This window comes from Oncorhynchus tshawytscha, linkage group LG31, assembly GCF_018296145.1.
Source record: "Oncorhynchus tshawytscha isolate Ot180627B linkage group LG31, Otsh_v2.0, whole genome shotgun sequence".
NCBI classification, from domain to species: Eukaryota; Metazoa; Chordata; class Actinopteri; order Salmoniformes; family Salmonidae; genus Oncorhynchus; species Oncorhynchus tshawytscha.
Genome location: NC_056459.1, coordinates 33,204,557 through 33,222,782, shown reverse-complemented (window position 1 = coordinate 33,222,782; position 18,226 = coordinate 33,204,557). Strand labels below are relative to the sequence as shown.

Genomic DNA, 18,226 nt, shown 5'->3' with positions numbered 1-18,226 from the left:
AACATCCAGAACGGAGCTTTCGACTCAATCAAATCCGTTGCATCTTCTCGTTTTAGAAACGTATCGTTTATACAATTTGAACGAATGGGCATGTAAGATATTAGTCTAACGATATCCCTGATTATTTTGGGTCGAGCCGAGACGAACTTTGAGGAGAAAGTGCTCCAAAGTAGCGGAGGTACAAACGGACATTTGACCCTGAAGATGAGAAAGAGGGAGTCCCGGAAAAAGTCCTAATTTCAGGGGTCGGAGGCTCCTCCATGGACAAAAAACAAACGGTTATGACCCGGTACAGCAATGCGACATATTATCAGATTTTAACACCTCCGCCCTGCCCGAACCAGACTAACAATGTCGGTGTCGCAGACCGACCGTGAGTCAGCTTTACACTACACCCATAGGGGTGTCTACAAACGGGACAGGACCGCGACCAGCCCTCGGAAGACCCCCGGTAATTTATAACACGATGGCTCTTTTGGCATACATATATGAAGTGCAAGCTGACCAGTTAGCTAATAACTGTGTATTATGTTCGCTAACTAGTGACATATCCTAGTTATTTAACTAGTACCATTAGCTAGTTGGCTACAATTGCTAGCAAGTAGTAGTAGTAGTAGTAGTAGTAGTAGTATACAGTGCTAGCTTTTTTAAATTTAGCTTAATACACTACTAATTTATGTTTTACTGCACACAGTCACACGTTTTTGTGATGCACCACTTGTAACTTTTCCCACTTCGAGTTGTCCCCTTCGACAGTGGATTTATAAAAGGGTTATATTGAAGAACAATGGGTAAACTAGTTAACTTTAATTAGGTTTAGATACCTAGTTAGCCAGATGGCAAGCATACACCACGTTAGTTGGATAGCCAACACAGCTAGTTAGTGAACTATGGTCTTATTTGACACGTTTTAAACCAATACACCTCGTCGTCCATATCCAGCAGCAACCACAATTCTTAAAGTTTTGATCTGCTGAAATTATATCGTAATAATAACCCCCAATCAATCTTTAATAAAAAAAATATATATATAATCGACAACAAACAAACGTGTCTTATTCATGGTACCTAGTTAGTAAAATGCCATCGGCTAGCGCTAAATCAAAGGGAATATAATTCTTTAAAAAACAACCAGAAACTAGGCCTTAAACCACACTTGGAGGGGGATGGGGTGAATCCGGTCCCCGTGTTACTGTGGGACGCAAGTTTCTGTTGGTTGCGTTTCCCCCATTTTGTGATTCTTCGCTCCCGGCGGCTCAAAAAAACCGCGTGTGGAGTCAAACTGAAAGGTATTTACCATAAGTCCCCTCGTTGTCATAAAACTAAAAGTGCACCAACTATCTGTCACGTCGCTCGATAGCTATAATGCATTGTTTTGATAGCCAACATGGAGTCATACCACGAGGAAGTCCCAACACATTTCAGATTTTGTTGTTGTAACTTGCAAGCTGCTTGCCACACACACAGGAAGATTCATATTAACTCACACTAAGAAATCATTTATGCAAAAGCATTTAAGGTGGGACTCTAACCCGAAACATACTTGGACCACAGTTCAAAGAATCAAGCAACTTGCAATGTACCAATGTAAAGTAAACACATCATCAATGTGGAAGGAGAAGTGCTATGGCCAGTAGTCTGCTCTATAGATATGCCAGCCTTTCTCCTGAGATAAACTAGGTGTCCTGATCTCACTTGACCGTGTTTACATTTGCAACCAGTATCCCTGTAGTATTCAGGATACTCAAGTAGTCTGTTTTTGAGTGGACGCATATACACATCATATCCCGTTTTACAATAACCCCAAACAGATTGTATCCCCGTTCTGAGAAACCTGGATAAAATGCCTGGGATATGCTCATCTAAGACTGGGTACTGTGGCATGTAAACATCTTTTTTTTTTTTTTTTTTTTTTTTTTGATCTGCCGCAAACTTACTTCTGCAAATCATGGGTAATTGTGTGATGTTTTCATCTGATTGTAAAAAACAAACGACTTCAAAAAGTAGGCTACCTGTTCAGTTTGACTCACCATAATGAATTTACAACATACTACTTTCACCTCTAATTTAGACGAGTTTCTGCTTGTAATTTCCCGACATTTGGCTGGTCATTTGTTTGTCAACTATAGATACATGCAGCTTATTTTCTGTCACAACTGGGCTCCTGAGTGGCACAAGGGTGGTTGTGATACAGCCTGGAATCAAACCAGGGTCTGTAGTGAGGTGTCATGTTGTAAATTCATTATGGTGGATCAAACCGAGCGGGTAACCTACATTTTGAAGTCGTTTGTTTGACAATCAGATGAAAACAGGTGTCACTACAGACCCTGGTTTGATTCCAGGCTGTATCACAACCGGTCGTGATTGGTAGTCCCGTAGGGCGGCGTACAATTGGCCCAGCGTTGTCCGGGTTTGGCCGGGGGGTAGGCCGTCATTGTAACTAAGAATTTGTTCTTAACTGACTTGCCTAGTTAAATAGAAAGAAAGACTAAATAAAGGAGTGCTCACCAGAATGTCCTACATTGATAGAATGAATGCATTAGTCATCTATACTAAACGAAAATATAAACGCAACAATTTTATATAAGGAAGTCTGTACAGTGTAATAAATTCATTAGGCCTTAATCTATAGGATTTCATGACTGCCCAGCCAATCTGAATGAGTTTTTCCACACAAAGGGGCATTAATACAAGCAGAGGAACTCCAGTACGAAATGTCATCAGTTTGACCGGTTTCAAGGACATTAAAGAGGATAAACACAAAGACTTCAGTTTGTCTTGGGTGCATATTTTATATTCTGTGGTTGAAATACTGTCTGCTTGCATAAGTGTCAACGATATAACACATTACAAGCACCTTCAACATTTTCTCGAGATGCTGAAATAAATCGTATTTCTCCACTCTTGTTTCCCAAAACAAACTTAATATTTGTTGTATAATTTCACTGCATAATTCTGCAGTAGTTTATATCCTGTTACATGTGAGAGGTTATCGGTCTACAGTCAGTGTCCATATTTCAGTTTATATTCTGTTCTATATTCTGTCTACTAGGTTACGCTGTAGTATTAGGTTACGCTGTAGTACTGGGTTACGCCGTAGTACTAGGTTACGCAGTAGTACTAGGTTACGCAGTAGTATTAGGTGACGCAGTAGTAGTAGGTTACGCCGTAGTACTAAGTCACGCCGTAGTACTAAGTCACGCCGTAGTACTAAGTCACGCCGTAGTACTAAGTCACGCCGTAGTACTAGGTTACGCAGTAGTATTAGGTTACGCCGTAGTACTAGGTTACGCAGTAGTACTAGGTTACGCCGTAGTACTAGGTTACGCCGTAGTACTAGGTTACGCCGTAGTACTAGGTTACGCAGTAGTACTAGGTTACGCCGTAGTACTAGGTTACGCCGTAGTACTAGGTTACGCAGTAGTATTAGGTTACGCCGTAGTACTAGGTTACGCTGTAGTACTAGGTTACGCAGTAGTACTGGGTTACGCAGTAGTACTAGGTTACGCCGTAGTACTAGGTTACGCCGTAGTACTAGGTTACGCAGTAGTACTAGGTTACGCCGTAGTACTAGGTTACGCAGTAGTATTAGGTTACGCTGTAGTACTAGGTTACGCAGTAGTACTAGGTCTCGCAGTAGTACTATTAGGTGTACTTGGCTTACAGAAATAATAATAAATAGATATTTTATAGCACATTTCAAAGAATCTCAAAGCACATAAAATATAGCCAGCCAACAGTTTGAGCTGGAAAGGCAGTGGGGGTTTAGTGGAGAGGGCATCGATGGGACTGCCAGGGAGAAAACAAAGGCAGTGGGGGTTTAGTGGAGAGGGCATCGATGGGACTGCCAGGGAGAAAACAAAGGCAGTGGGGGTTTAGTGGAGAGGGCATCGATGGGACTGCCAGGGAGAAAACAAAGGCAGTGGGGGTTTAGTGGAGAGGGCATCGATGGGACTGCCAGGGAGAAAACAAAGGCAGTGGGGGTTTAGTGGAGAGGGCATCGATGGGACTGCCAGGGAGAAAACAAAGGCAGTGGGGGTTTAGTGGAGAGGGCATCGATGGGACTGCCAGGGAGAAAACAAAGGCAGTGGGGGTTTAGTGGAGAGGGCATCGATGGGACTGCCAGGGAGAAAACAAAGGCAGTGGGGGTTTAGTGGAGAGGGCATCGATGGGACTGCCAGGGAGAAAACAAAGGCAGTTTGGGGGGGAGGGGGGCAGGCCCTCTTTCACAGCCCACCTCACCTGCTTCTCTGAATGGCCAGTCAGTCCGTTGGGCTACTTCTCTGGTTCTGGTCCTCCATTGCCAGGAATGTAGCACCCACCTGGGTGAAAAGCCACTACATCTTGGCAGTGATTTAGGAGCATTCCCTGAACTTCCTCTGGACACGGTATGCAGTCCTTGATGTAGTAATAGTTCCAAACAGATTGAATAAAAACCTGAATTATTTTAATCTAAACAGCTAGCTGTCAAGCCAAAATATATACACTTTGTATCACTATCCTGCAACTCATGACCACAGGATAAAAAATGAAATAAAAAAAATTAACACCTATAAATATGTGAAATATTTAGAGCTCGTTGCCTAGGTCAACCTTATTTATTTAACCTTTATTTAACTAGGCAAGTCAGTTAGGAACACATTCTTATTTACGGGCTAGGAACAGTGGGTTAACTGCCTTGTTCAGTGGCAGAACGACAGATTTTTACCTTGTCAGCTCGGGGATTGAACTTGCAACCTTTAGGTTACTGGCCCAACTCACTAACCACTAGGGTACCCTGCCGTCCCTACACTCTAACCACTGGGCCACCCTGCCGCCCCTACACTCTAACCACTAGGCTACCTGCCGTCCCTACACTCTAACCACTAGAGTACCTGCCGTCCCTACACTCTAACCACTAGGCTACCTGCCGTCCCTACACTCTAACCACTAGGCTACCTGCTGTCCCTACACTCTAACCACTAGGCTACCCTGCCGCCGCTACACTCTAACCACTAGTGTACCTGCCGTCCCTACACTAACCGCTAGGGTACCTGCCGTCCCTACACTAACCACTCTAACCGCTATGGTACCTGCCGTCCCTACACTAACCACTAGAGTACCTGCCGTCCCTACACTCTAACCACTAGGGTACCTGCCGTCCCTACACTCTAACCATTAGGGTACTTGCCGTCCCTACACTCTAACCACTAGGGTACCTCCCGTCCCTACACTCTAACCACTAGGGTACCTGCCGTCCCTACACTCTAACCACTAGAGTACTTGCCGTCCCTACACTCTAACCACTAGAGTACCTGCCGTCCCTACACTCTAACCATTAGGTACCTGCCGTCCCTACACTCTAACCACTAGAGTACCTGCCGTCCCTACACTCTAACCACTAGGGTACTTGCCGTCCCTACACTCTAACCACTAGAGTACTTGCCGTCCCTACACTCTAACCACTAGAGTACCTGCCGTCCCTACACTCTAACCATTAGGTACCTGCCGTCCCTACACTCTAACCACTAGAGTACCTGCCGTCCCTACACTCTAACCACTAGGTACTTGCCTCCCCTTAGACTCTGTACGCTGTGACCCTTGAGGGTTGTTTTCCATCTGAAGGTTTCCAGATGTTCAACCTCTGTATAACTCTTCTGTCTCAGGCGAAGCGTCGGTTGGAGCTGGAGGAGAGGGACCAGTACACCACTGAGCCAATCAGTGAGCCCAGAGCTAAGAGAGCCACCACACACTCCCTCAGAAGAACCCAGAGTAAGTGACTGGGGGTAGTTGACACACACACACACACTTACCTACCCCACCAGACATGCCACCAGGTGTCTTCACAGTCCCCCAAATTCCAGAAAGCGTACAGTATTATATAGAGCCATGATTACATGGCACTCCCTTCCATCTCATAATTGCTCAAATAAAAAGCCAATTCTCTGAAGTAACAGCTCAGGACACAACGCCTCTCCTCTATTTGAACTGGGTAGTTGTTGTGTAAACATTGACGTTGGCTACGTGTGTGTTGAAAGCAACAACATGTAGTTCTTGTACATGAATGTTCTGTGTTGTGTAGAACCCCAGGAAGAGTAGCGGCTGTTTTGCAACAGCTAAATGAGGATCCTAATGAAATACCAAAATCCCGTGCTAAGTGACGTTACGTTTTTTTAGTCATCACGCGGGAAGATGTTTTCCAGAGCGTATCACAGCTCAGCATTGCTTTATTCAGGAGACTTTTAACAGTAGCCTCGTGGGTTTACGCGAATGGTTCGTTTAACTGATAGTGTAGCGGTAGTCAGTCTGCAATATGAGGCTAGACTTTACTGTGGATTTAGTTCAGTAGACATTCTACCAGGAGATGTTATTGTCAGACATCAGGGATCCTGTATGGGAGGAGAAGAGACACAGTCCTGGTACGAGTCAACAGGACAGCCGTGAGTTGGGGACGAGAGAGCACTTTGGAGCAGAGGTCAGGTTAGATGAAGTAGGGAAGAACATGTTCCAATCTTCTGGACAGCAACAGAGGTGTTTTGGCTGTTCAGGAGGGGCTCCGAATAGGAGAAAGGCTGTTCAGGAGGGGCTCCGAATAGGAGAAAGGCTTTTAAGTGCCACTTCTTGCGTGAATATGTCCTTTGTCTGTGCAGCTGAATGACCCAATGGGTGAATAAACTTGGGTTGAGCTTCACTGATCATCCACAACATTTTCTAAGGTTAATGTAGAACCTAACACTATTGAAACACTTCACTAACTCTAGGTTGAAGGAAAGGAGACGAGGAAGAAGAGACAGGCTTGATGACAATGCCGCAGGCAGGAACACCAATGTTTGTTGAGAGATTCGGTCCCACCCATGCCTTGGGAACATTGTTGTTCCTTCCTGGGCTGACTGTGTGTTCCTGGGCTGACTGTGTGTTCGGGGCTGACTGTGTGTTCCTGGGCTGACTGTGTGTTCCTGGGCTGACTGTGTGTTCGGGGCTGACTGTGTGTTCCTGGGCTGACTGTGTGTTCCTGGGCTGACTGTGTGATCCTGGGCTGACTGTGTGTTCCGCGGCTGACTGTGTGTTCCTGGACTGACTGTGTGTTCCTGGGCTGACTGTGTGTTCCGGGGCTGACTGTGTGTTCCAGGGCTGACTGTGTGTTCCAGGGCTGACTGTGTGTTCCGGGGCTGACTGTGTGTTCCAGGGCTGACTGTGTGTTCCAGGGCTGACTGTGTGTTCCTGGGCTGACTGTGTGTTCCTGGGCTGACTGTGTGTTCCTGTCTGTGGTAACTAACCCATCTCCTCTCTCTCCCTCCAGCTCCTGTCTGTGGTAACTAACCCATCTCTCTCTCTCTCTCTCCAGCTCCTGTCTGTGGTAACTAACCCATCTCTTCTCTCTCTCTCCAGCTCCTGTCTGTGGTAACTAACCCATCTCTCTCTCTCTCTCTCCAGCTCCTGTCTGTGGTAACTAACCCATCTCCTCTCTCTCCAGCTCCTGTCTGTGGTAACTAACCCATCTCCCCTCTCTCCAGCTCCTGTCTGTGGTAACTAACCCATCTCCTCTCTCTCCAGCTCCTGTCTGTGGTAACTAACCCATCTCCTCTCTCTCTCTCTCCAGCTCCTGTCTGTGGTAACTAACCCATCTCCTCTCCCTCCAGCTCCTGTCTGTGGTAACTAACCCATCTCCCCTCTCTCCAGCTCCTGTCTGTGGTAACTAACCCATCTCCTCTCCCTCCAGCTCCTGTCTGTGATAACTAACCCATTCTCTCTCTCTCCAGCTCCTGTCTGTGGTAACTAACCCATCTCCTCTCCCTCCAGCTCCTGTCTGTGGTAACTAACCCATCTCCTCTCCCTCCAGCTCCTGTCTGTGGTAACTAACCCATCTCCTCTCTCTCCAGCTCCTGTCTGTGGTAACTAACCCATCTCCTCTCTCTCTCTCCAGCTCCTGTCTGTGGTAACTAACCCATCTCCTCTCTCTCCCTCCAGCTCCTGTCTGTGGTAACTAACCCATCTCCTCTCTCTCTCTCCAGCTCCTGTCTGTGGTAACTAACCCATCTCCTCTCTCTCTCTCTCCAGCTCCTGTCTGTGGTAACTAACCCATCTCCTCTCCCTCCAGCTCCTGTCTGTGGTAACTAACCCATCTCCCCTCTCTCCAGCTCCTGTCTGTGGTAACTAACCCATCTCCCCTCTCTCCAGCTCCTGTCTGTGGTAACTAACCCATCTCCTCTCTCTCTCTCCTGTCTGTGGTAACTAACCCATCTCTCTCTCTCCAGCTCCTGTCTGTGGTAACTAACCCATCTCCTCTCTCTCCAGCTCCTGTCTGTGGTAACTAACCCATCTCCCCTCTCTCCAGCTCCTGTCTGTGGTAACTAACCCATCTCCCTCTCTCCAGCTCCTGTCTGTGGTAACTAACCCATCTCCTCTCTCTCCCTCCAGCTCCTGTCTGTGGTAACTAACCCATCTCCTCTCTCTCCAGCTCCTGTCTGTGGTAACTAACCCATCTCCCCTCTCTCTCCCTCCAGCTCCTGTCTGTGGTAACTAACCCATCTCCCCTCTCTCCCTCCAGCTCCTGTCTGTGGTAACTAACCCATCTCTCTCTCTCCAGCTCCTGTCTGTGGTAACTAACCCATCTCCTCTCTCTCTCTACAGCTCCTGTCTGTGGTAACTAACCCATCTCCTCTCTCTCCAGCTCCTGTCTGTGGTAACCAACCCATCTCCTCTCTCTCCAGCTCCTGTCTGTGGTAACTAACCCATCTCTCTCTCTCCAGCTCCTGTCTGTGGTAACTAACCCATCTCCTCTCCCTCCAGCTCCTGTCTGTGGTAACTAACCCATCTCCTCTCTTTCCAGCTCCTGTCTGTGGTAACTAACCCATCTCTCTCTCTCTCTCCAGCTCCTGTCTGTGGTAACTAACCCATCTCTCTCTCTCTCTCTCCAGCTCCTGTCTGTGGTAACTAACCCATCTCCCTCTCTCCAGCTCCTGTCTGTGGTAACTAACCCATCTCCTCTCTCTCCAGCTCCTGTCTGTGGTAACTAACCCATCTCCCCTCTCTCTCTCCAGCTCCTGTCTGTGGTAACTAACCCATCTCCTCTCCCTCCAGCTCCTGTCTGTGGTAACTAACCCATCTCCTCTCTCTCCAGCTCCTGTCTGTGGTAACTAACCCATCTCCCCTCTCTCCAGCTCCTGTCTGTGGTAACTAACCCATCTCCTCTCTCTCCAGCTCCTGTCTGTGGTAACTAACCCATCTCCTCTCTCTCCAGCTCCTGTCTGTGGTAACTAACCCATCTCTCTCTCTCCAGCTCCTGTCTGTGGTAACTAACCCATCTCCCCTCTCTCTCTCCAGCTCCTGTCTGTGGTAACTAACCCATCTCCTCTCTCTCTCCAGCTCCTGTCTGTGGTAACTAACCCATCTCCTCTCTCTCTCCCTCCTGTCTGTGGTAACTAACCCATCTCCCTCTCTCCAGCTCCTGTCTGTGGTAACTAACCCATCTCCTCTCCCTCCAGCTCCTGTCTGTGGTAACTAACCCATCTCCTCTCTCTCTCTCCTGTCTGTGGTAACTAACCCATCTCCCCTCTCTCCAGCTCCTGTCTGTGGTAACTAACCCATCTCCTCTCCCTCCAGCTCCTGTCTGTGGTAACTAATTCAACCCATCTCCCTCTCTCTCTCCAGCTCCTGTCTGTGGTAACTAACCCATCTCCTCTCTCTCTCCAGCTCCTGTCTGTGGTAACTAACCCATTCTCTCTCTCTCCAGCTCCTGTCTGTGGTAACTAACCCATCTCCCCTCTCTCCAGCTCCTGTCTGTGGTAACTAACCCATCTCCTCTCCTCCAGCTCCTGTCTGTGGTAACTAACCCATCTCCCTCTCTCTCTCCAGCTCCTGTCTGTGGTAACTAACCCATTCTCTCTCTCTCCAGCTCCTGTCTGTGGTAACTAACCCATCTCCTCTCTCTCCAGCTCCTGTCTGTGGTAACTAACCCATTCTCTCTCTCTCCAGCTCCTGTCTGTGATAACTAACCCATCTCTCTCTCTCTCCAGCTCCTGTCTGTGGTAACTAACCCCTCTCTCTCTCTCTCCAGCTCCTGTCTGTGGTAACTAACCCATCTCTCTCTCTCTCCAGCTCCTGTCTGTGGTAACTAACCCATCTCTCCCTCCAGGGTCTGTGGTAACTAACCCATTCTCTCTCTCTCCAGCTCCTGTCTGTGGTAACTAACCCATTCTCTCTCTCTCTCCAGCTCCTGTCTGGGGTAACTAACCCATCTCCTCTCTCTCTCTCCAGCTCCTGTCTGTGGTAACTAACCCATCTCCTCTCCCTCCAGCTCCTGTCTGTGGTAACTAACCCATCTCCCCTCTCTCCAGCTCCTGTCTGTGGTAACTAACCCATCTCCCCTCTCTCCAGCTCCTGTCTGTGGTAACTAACCCATCTCCTCTCTCTCTCCAGCTCCTGTCTGTGGTAACTAACCCATCTCCCCTCTCTCTCTCTCCAGCTCCTCCCTCCCCATTAGAGAAGACCAGGTATGACACATCTCTATGCCTCCTGACCCAGAAGTTTGTCCAGCTGCTGGCCCAGTCCAGTGACGGTGTGGTGGATCTGAACCGGGCCGCGGAGTCCCTCAAGGTGCAGAAGAGACGCCTCTATGACATCACCAACGTCCTGGAGGGGGTGCATCTCATCAAGAAGTCCTCCAAGAACAATATCCAGTGGCTGTGAGTGGGGGGGTGGGGGTTTGATACATGGCTGTTAGTGGGGAGGGGGCTTGATACATGGCTGTTAGTGGGGAGGGGGCTTGATACGTGGGGGGGCTTGATACATGGCTGGGAGTGGGGGGCTTGATACATGGCTGGGAGTGGGGGGCTTGATACATGGCTGGGAGTGGGGGCTTGATACATGGCTGGGAATGGGGGGTTGTACATGGGGGGCTTGATACATGGGAGGGGGGCTGATAAATGGGGGGGGCTGATACATGGGGGAGGGGGGGTGATACATGGGGGTTGATACATGGGAGGGGGCTTGATACACGGCTGTGAGTGGGGGGGCTTGATACATGCCTGTTAGTGGGGGTCATGGCTGTGAGTAGAGGGGGCTTGATACATGGCTGTGAGTGGGGAGGGGGGCTTGATACATGGCTGTGAGTGGGGGGGCTTGATACATGGCTGTGAGTGGGGTCTGTGGGGGGCTTGATACATGGCTGTGAGTGGGTGGGGGGTCTGTGGATGACCTTGATACATGGCTGTGCAGAGCCAAACTGATTTGCACTTCCTGGCTGAAAAAGCACCAAAGTTGGTGGAACCCGTGCTGTAACGGACAATATCCCACTTAGACAAGTTCTTCCAGGTTAAAAGTATTTTGTAAGGCGTTCCAAGACTATGGTGATGGAGTACATAAAAGCCCTTTTACCAAATCAGTTCGGACATTTGGAACAGTTAGCAGGATAAAGTCCAGAGAACGAAGACAGTACCCACCACATTTCTGAACAATAAAAATGCACAAATAAAAAGTTAGTAAACCCCAAATGGCTTTGTAAATAAAAGTATAGCAGTGACTGAGCCTACGAGTGACTAGAGAAGGCCAGCCAACCCTGGTATACAAAGTGCAGTAGTGCGTAAGGGTTTTGCAGTTTAAAATAAATCTCAAAGTGCCACGGTAAAGGGTGTCAATTGATCTCAAACACTGAGCGGAAGCATTCATATATAAAATATCCCCATAGTCTAGTAAAGGCATAAATGTAGCTGATACTAGCCTCCTTCTGGCTTCAAAAGAAAAACAGGCCTTATTCCTAAAATAAAATCCCAATTTCAGCTTCAATTTTTTTGTAAGTTGTTGAATATGCAATTTAATAAGAGAGGCCGTCATCAATTAAATTTCCAAGATATTTACATGAGGTTACAACCTCAATCTCCTTGCCCTGACAGGTAGTAATAGGGGAAAGGTTCAGAGGTCTATTTCTTGCATTAGAAAACACCATTAGTTTAGGTTTGTCAGTATTGAGGATAAGCTTCAATTGACACAAGGTATGTTGAACAGTATAAAAAGCAGTCTACAAGTTCTGGAAAGCTTTTGTAAGAGACGAGGCACAACAATAAATACACAGAATCCTCAGCATAAAAGTGAAGTTGTGCATTTTGCACATTTTTGTCTAAATTATTTATATAAATAGAGAATTAGAGGGGACCAAGTACAGAGCCCTGGGGCACACAAATACAGACAGCCAATTTAACAGACATGAGCCCATCAAATTGAGTGCACTGAGTTATATCAGACAGATAGTTAGCAAACCATGCAACTGCATGCTCCGAAAGACCTACACTCGACAATCTCTGCCTCAGTATATTATGATCAACTGTATCAAAAGTCTTAGAGAGATCAATAAAAAGTGACACAGTGCTGTTTTTTTGTCAAGGACTTCAGTGATATTTAAAACCTTCATGGCTGCTGTAATTGTGCTATGCTTCTTCCTGAAGCCCGATTGGTACATTGATTAAATAGAGTTAGTAAATAATTATTATTTCAGCTGTTCACTCACAAGGGCATCCAAGTATTTTCACCAGTGGTGACAGCATTGAGATTGGCCTATAATTATTTAAAAGAGTTGGATCTCCCCCTTTTTTAAAAGTGGTCGGACAAATGCTGATTTCCAGATCTTTGGAAATTCATTACATTCCAGGGTTAGTGTCACGTTCTGACCTTGGTTCCTTTGTTTTGTCTTTGTTTTAGTTTGGTCAGGGCATGAGTTGGGGTGGGCAGTCTATGTTCCTTTTTCTATAATTTGGGATTTCTGTATTTGGGGTGGTATGGTGTCCAATCAGAGGCAGCTGTCAATCGTTGTCCCTGATTAGGAACCATACTTAGGTAGCCTGGTTTCACTTTTGAGTTGTGGGTGTTTATTTTTCCGTTTCAGTGTTTGCACCATTCGGGACTGTTTCGGTTTTCATTGTGATTCTCTTGTTCTTTTGTATAAATTTTCCATTAAATCATATTATGGATACATACCACGCCGCATTTTGGTCCTCCGGTCCTTCCTACTCCTCCTCCTCCTCCTCAGAGGAGGAAGACAACCGTTACAGTTAGATTGAACAGAGATGTAAGTGGTTCAGCTATGAAATCAGCTGCCAGATATAAAAAGCAGGGATCCAAAAGATCAGGACCTGCAGGCTTTCTCTGATCTAAGGACTTCAGGGCATTATGTACCTCCTGCACTGAGAATGGCAAAAAGCTATAAGTTTGACCAGCTCTCACTGGTTCATCCACACAGGGTTGGACAGAGACAGAGGACACTGGTTCATCCACACAGGGTTGGACAGAGACAGAGGACACTGGTTCATCCACACAGGGTTGGACAGAGACAGAGGACACTGGTTCATCCACACAGGGTTGGACAGAGACAGAGGACACTGGTTCATCCACACAGGGTTGGACAGAGACAGAGGACACTGGTTCATCCACACAGGGTTGGACAGAGACAGAGGACACTGGTTCATCCACACAGGGTTGGACAGAGACAGAGGACACTGGTTCATCCACACAGGGTTGGACAGAGACAGAGGACACTGGTTCATCCACACAGGGTTGGACAGAGACAGAGGACACTGGTTCATCCACACAGGGTTGGACAGAGACAGAGGACACTGGTTCATCCACACAGGGTTGGACAGAGACAGAGGACACTGGTTCATCCACACAGGGTTGGACAGAGACAGAGGACACTGGTTCATCCACACAGGGTTGGACAGAGACAGAGGACACTGGTTCATCCACACAGGGTTGGACAGAGACAGAGGACACTGGTTCATCCACACAGGGTTGGACAGAGACAGAGGACACTGGTTCATCCACACAGGGTTGGACAGAGACAGAGGACACTGGTTCATCCACACAGGGTTGGACAGAGACAGAGGACACTGAATCAAACCAGATGATAACAATGTGGTCATTGAAACAATTCAGCATTTCAGTTTTGTCGTATACAGCAACAGAGTCCTTCAAAACACATGACGGTAATTCATTAACATGACTGGTACCAGACATCCAGAACGTTCTAGGGTCATTCAGGGTCATCAGTGGTAACAGACATACAATATTCAGAGTTGGTCTTCCTGAGAAGAAGAGAACACTGGTTTCTTAACGGCCTAAAAATAAGCCAATCAGCATCAGAACATGATTTCCTGCTTTAGCCCAGGATAGATTACTGTCCTGAATAATACAAGACAGCTGAGAAGAAACCCATTATCCCTCCCTTTAACTCTGAACCTGTTAACATGTCCCTCCTCCTGTGTGTTAGCATGTCCTCTCCTCCTGTGTGTTAACATGTCCTCTCCTCCTGTGTGTTAAGATGTCCTCTCCTCCTGTGTGTTAACATGTCCTCTCCTCCTGTGTGTTAACATGTCCTCTCCTCCTGTGTGTTAACATGTCCTCTCCTCCTGTGTGTTAACATGTCCTCTCCTCCTGTGTGTTAACATGTCCTCTCCTCCTGTGTGTTAGCATGTCCTCTCCTCCTGTGTTTTAACATGTCCTCTCCTCCTGTCTGTGTTTTAACATGTCCTCTCCTCCTGTCTGTGTTTTAACATGTCCTCTCCTCCTGTGTGTTAACATGTCCTCTCCTCCTGTGTGTTAACATGTCCTCTCCTCCTGTGTGTTAACATGTCCTCTCCTCCTGTGTGTGTGTTAACATGTCCTCTCCTCCTGTGTGTGTGTTAACATGTCCTCTCCTCCTGTGTGTTAACATGTGCTCTCCTCCTGTGTGTTAACATGTGCTCTCCTCCTGTGTGTTAACATGTCCTCTCCTCCTGTGTGTTAACATGTCCTCTCCTCCTGTGTGTTAACATGTCCTCTCCTCCTGTGTGTTAACATGTCCTCTCCTCCTGTGTGTTAACATGTCCTCTCCTCCTGTGTGTTAACATGTCCTCTCCTCCTGTGTGTTAACATGTGCCTCCTCCTGTGTGTTAACATGTCCTCTCCTCCTCCTGTGTGTTAACATGTCCTCTCCTCTCCTCTGTGTGTGTGTGTGTGTGTGTGTGTGTGTGTGTGTGTAGGGGCTGTAGCCTGTCTCCAGAAGGAGTGGCCAGTGTCCAGACCCCTGGCTCTGTGGGTAAACAACTGCTAGAGTTGACCCAGGAGGAGAGGAGACTGGATGAACTCATACACACCTGCACACTCATCGTCCAACAGATGACTGAAGACACACCCACAAGGAGATAGCCTTCCTTTACAACCCTGCTGTGTGACTGAGATCTAATTGTGTCTGTTGTCCAGTGTGTGAATTGGTTTGCGTTTACAGCTTTTCTTCTCAGCACACGTGTGTCTGACTGTGTGAGAATCTGTATCTGACTGTGTGTGAGAATCTGTATCTGAATATGTGTGTGTGTGTATCTGATTGCTTGTGAGTGACATGCTGTGTGTGTGTGTGCGTAGAAGTGTGTTCTTGTCCTGTGTGTGTGTGTGAGAATCTGTATCTGACTGTGTGTGAGAATCTGTATCTGACTGTGAGTGATGTGTGTGTGTGTGTGTGTGTGTGTGTGTGTGTGTGTGTGTGTGTGTGTGTGTGTGTGTGTGTGTGTGTGTGTGTGTGTGCATGAGTGACATGCGACACTACTTTTTCCTTAACCTCTGGGTACGTTGGCGTACATATCGTATGATGATGTGAAAAGGATTCCTAGTCTGAATGACCAGACGGTCATCATGGTCAAAGCCCCTGCTGAAACCAGGATGGAGGTGCCAGACCTTGCAGAGGTACACACACACACACACACACCCTAAACAGAGACCAAACAGGGATCCTGGTAACACTTCCTCTCGTGTCACCCCTTCAAATGAGTGATTTCTGCTATTTCAGCCACATCCGTTGCTGACAGGTGTATAACATCAACCGCACAGCCATGCAATCTCCATAGACAAACATTGGCAGTAGGCTGGCTGGCACCGTATTCGAAGAGCTCAGTGACTTTCAAAGTGACACCGTCGTAGCACCTCTCCAACAAGTCAGTTCGTCAAATGTCCGCCCTGCTAGAGCTGCCCCCGGTCAACTGTAAGTGGTGTTATTGTGAAGTGGAAACGTCTAGGAGCAACAACGGCTCAGCAGTGAAGTGGTAGACCACACAAACTTGCAGAACGGGACCGCCGAGTGCTGAAATGCATACATTTTTTTGTCTGTCCCCGGTTGCAACACTCTCGCGACTATCGAATTCCAAACTGCCTCTGGAAGCAACGTCAACACTATCACTGTTCTTCTGGAGCGTCATGAAATGGGTTTTCATGGCCATGCAGACGCCCACAATCCTAAGATGGGTTTGGTGGATGCCAGCAGAACGCTACCTACCTAACAGCGTTGTGCCAACTGTAAAGTTTGGTGGATAAATAATGGTCTGGGGCTTGTTTTCGTGGTTCGTGCCCCTTTAGTTCCAGTGAAGGGAAATCTTAACGCTACAGCATACAGTGACAGTGTAGACGGTTCTGTGCTTCCAACTTTGTGGCAACAGTTTGGGAAGGCCCTTTCCTGTTTCAGCATGACAAAGCCCCCACGCACGAAGCACCATACAGAAATGATTTGTCGAGAGTGGGTGGAAGAACTTGAGTGGTCTGCACCGAGCCCTGACCTGAACCCCATCGAACACCTTTGGGATGAATTGGAACAGCGACTGCTAGCCAGGCCCACCGGCCTCAGCGCCCGATCTCACTTATGCTCTTGTGCCTGAATGGAAACAAGTCCCTCAGCGTTCCAACCTAGTGGAGCCTTCCCAGAAGAGTGGAGGCTTATGCAGCAATGTTCCAACATCTAGTGGAAAGCCTTCCCTGAGGCTGTTATAGCAGCAATGAAATCTAGTGGAAAGCCTTCCCAGAAGAGTGGAGGCTGTTATAGCAGCAATGTTCCAACATCTAGTGGAAAGCCTTCCCAGAAGAGTGGAGGCTGTTATAGCAGCAATGTTCCAACATCTAGTGGAAAGCCTTCCCAGAAGAGTGGAGGCTGTTATAGCAGCAATGTTCCAACATCTAGTGGAAAGCCTTCCCTGAAGAGTGGAGGCTGATATAGCAGCAAAAGTGGAGCTCAACTCCATATTAATGCCCATTATTTTAGAATGAGATGATCAACAAGCAGGTGTCCACATACTTTTGGTGTATGATTGGTTGTAAGTTTGGTTGATACATTTTTTTTGATTGCCCTATCAGAGTCTCCAGGTCCACTTGAGCAGCACCCAGGGTCCAATAGAAGTCTTCCTGTGCTCAGATGATCACGCCCCTTCCTCCCCACTGAAAAACAACTCTGCGCCGAACGAAAATGGACATCCGTCTTCGTCCTATGTCAGTGGAAACTCCACATCCTTCCTCAAGGTGTCACAAGGTGAGCCCATGGACTTAGATAGAAATCGCGCCACTGTTATCTGTCCCATTTTGACGCCTTGTGAGGGCACGGGCAACACCATTGAGGCCACCTCCATTTTGAAGTAGTCTGTTTTCGTCTATTATTTTGGCAAACAAACTGAAAGGGTGCAAACTGGCCCCTGTTGTGTGTCTGAACGGGTAAACGGCCAAGGTTTGAGATGTACGGTCACCTGCAGTTATGGAATGTTGGCTCACAAGTACATTTTAATTGGCTGATCCCTCCTGACGACCTGGATGGAATCGTGTGATCTTTCCTTAACCTATAGGAAGTCCCGGCCAGATGACTACTACAAAATGATCAGCGTCTTTAACCCTCCTGTGTTCCGGGTCGAATTGGACTGAGTTACAAGTTTTTCTCTGAAAAATGTAGTTCATTTAATCGGATTGTCATAAGGGTCCGTGACTTTGTCCACACAGGACATCTGAACACACACAATAATGACGATTTTCATTACATTTTGGGTGTTTTTATTTAACTTTTGGACACCTGTGGTGTTCCTGATCAAAAATGACCGGTCATTAGAAACTAATAGGTGAGACTACAATTAGTGTATAAAAATTGAGTTCAGGCACATGCTCATTCATCAGATGGACACACTTCCTCTCCCAGACCCCCACATGCATTTGATCGTGTAAACACACACACCTCACTCCTCTTGGCTTCCATGGCAACCCCCACGGAACCCCACCTGTTGTCGTTCTCACAAACTATCCCAACATTGTTTCAATAATATATAGACCTTTTCTCGCAGTTTTGATATATAAAATATTTTTGAGGCCTTGTTCACAATTCATTCTGTGGCAGCACAATGACCAAACTATATACTGTATGTGAGGCTCTTGATCATCTCTTTGATCATGTCGCTGGTGAGCAGGAGAGAGGCCAGACAACTGA

General features: G+C 47.3%; 1 pseudogene; it reads left to right on the top strand.

The window, feature by feature from the left end:
- On the top strand, positions 1-18,226 carry LOC121841476 (annotated as a pseudogene).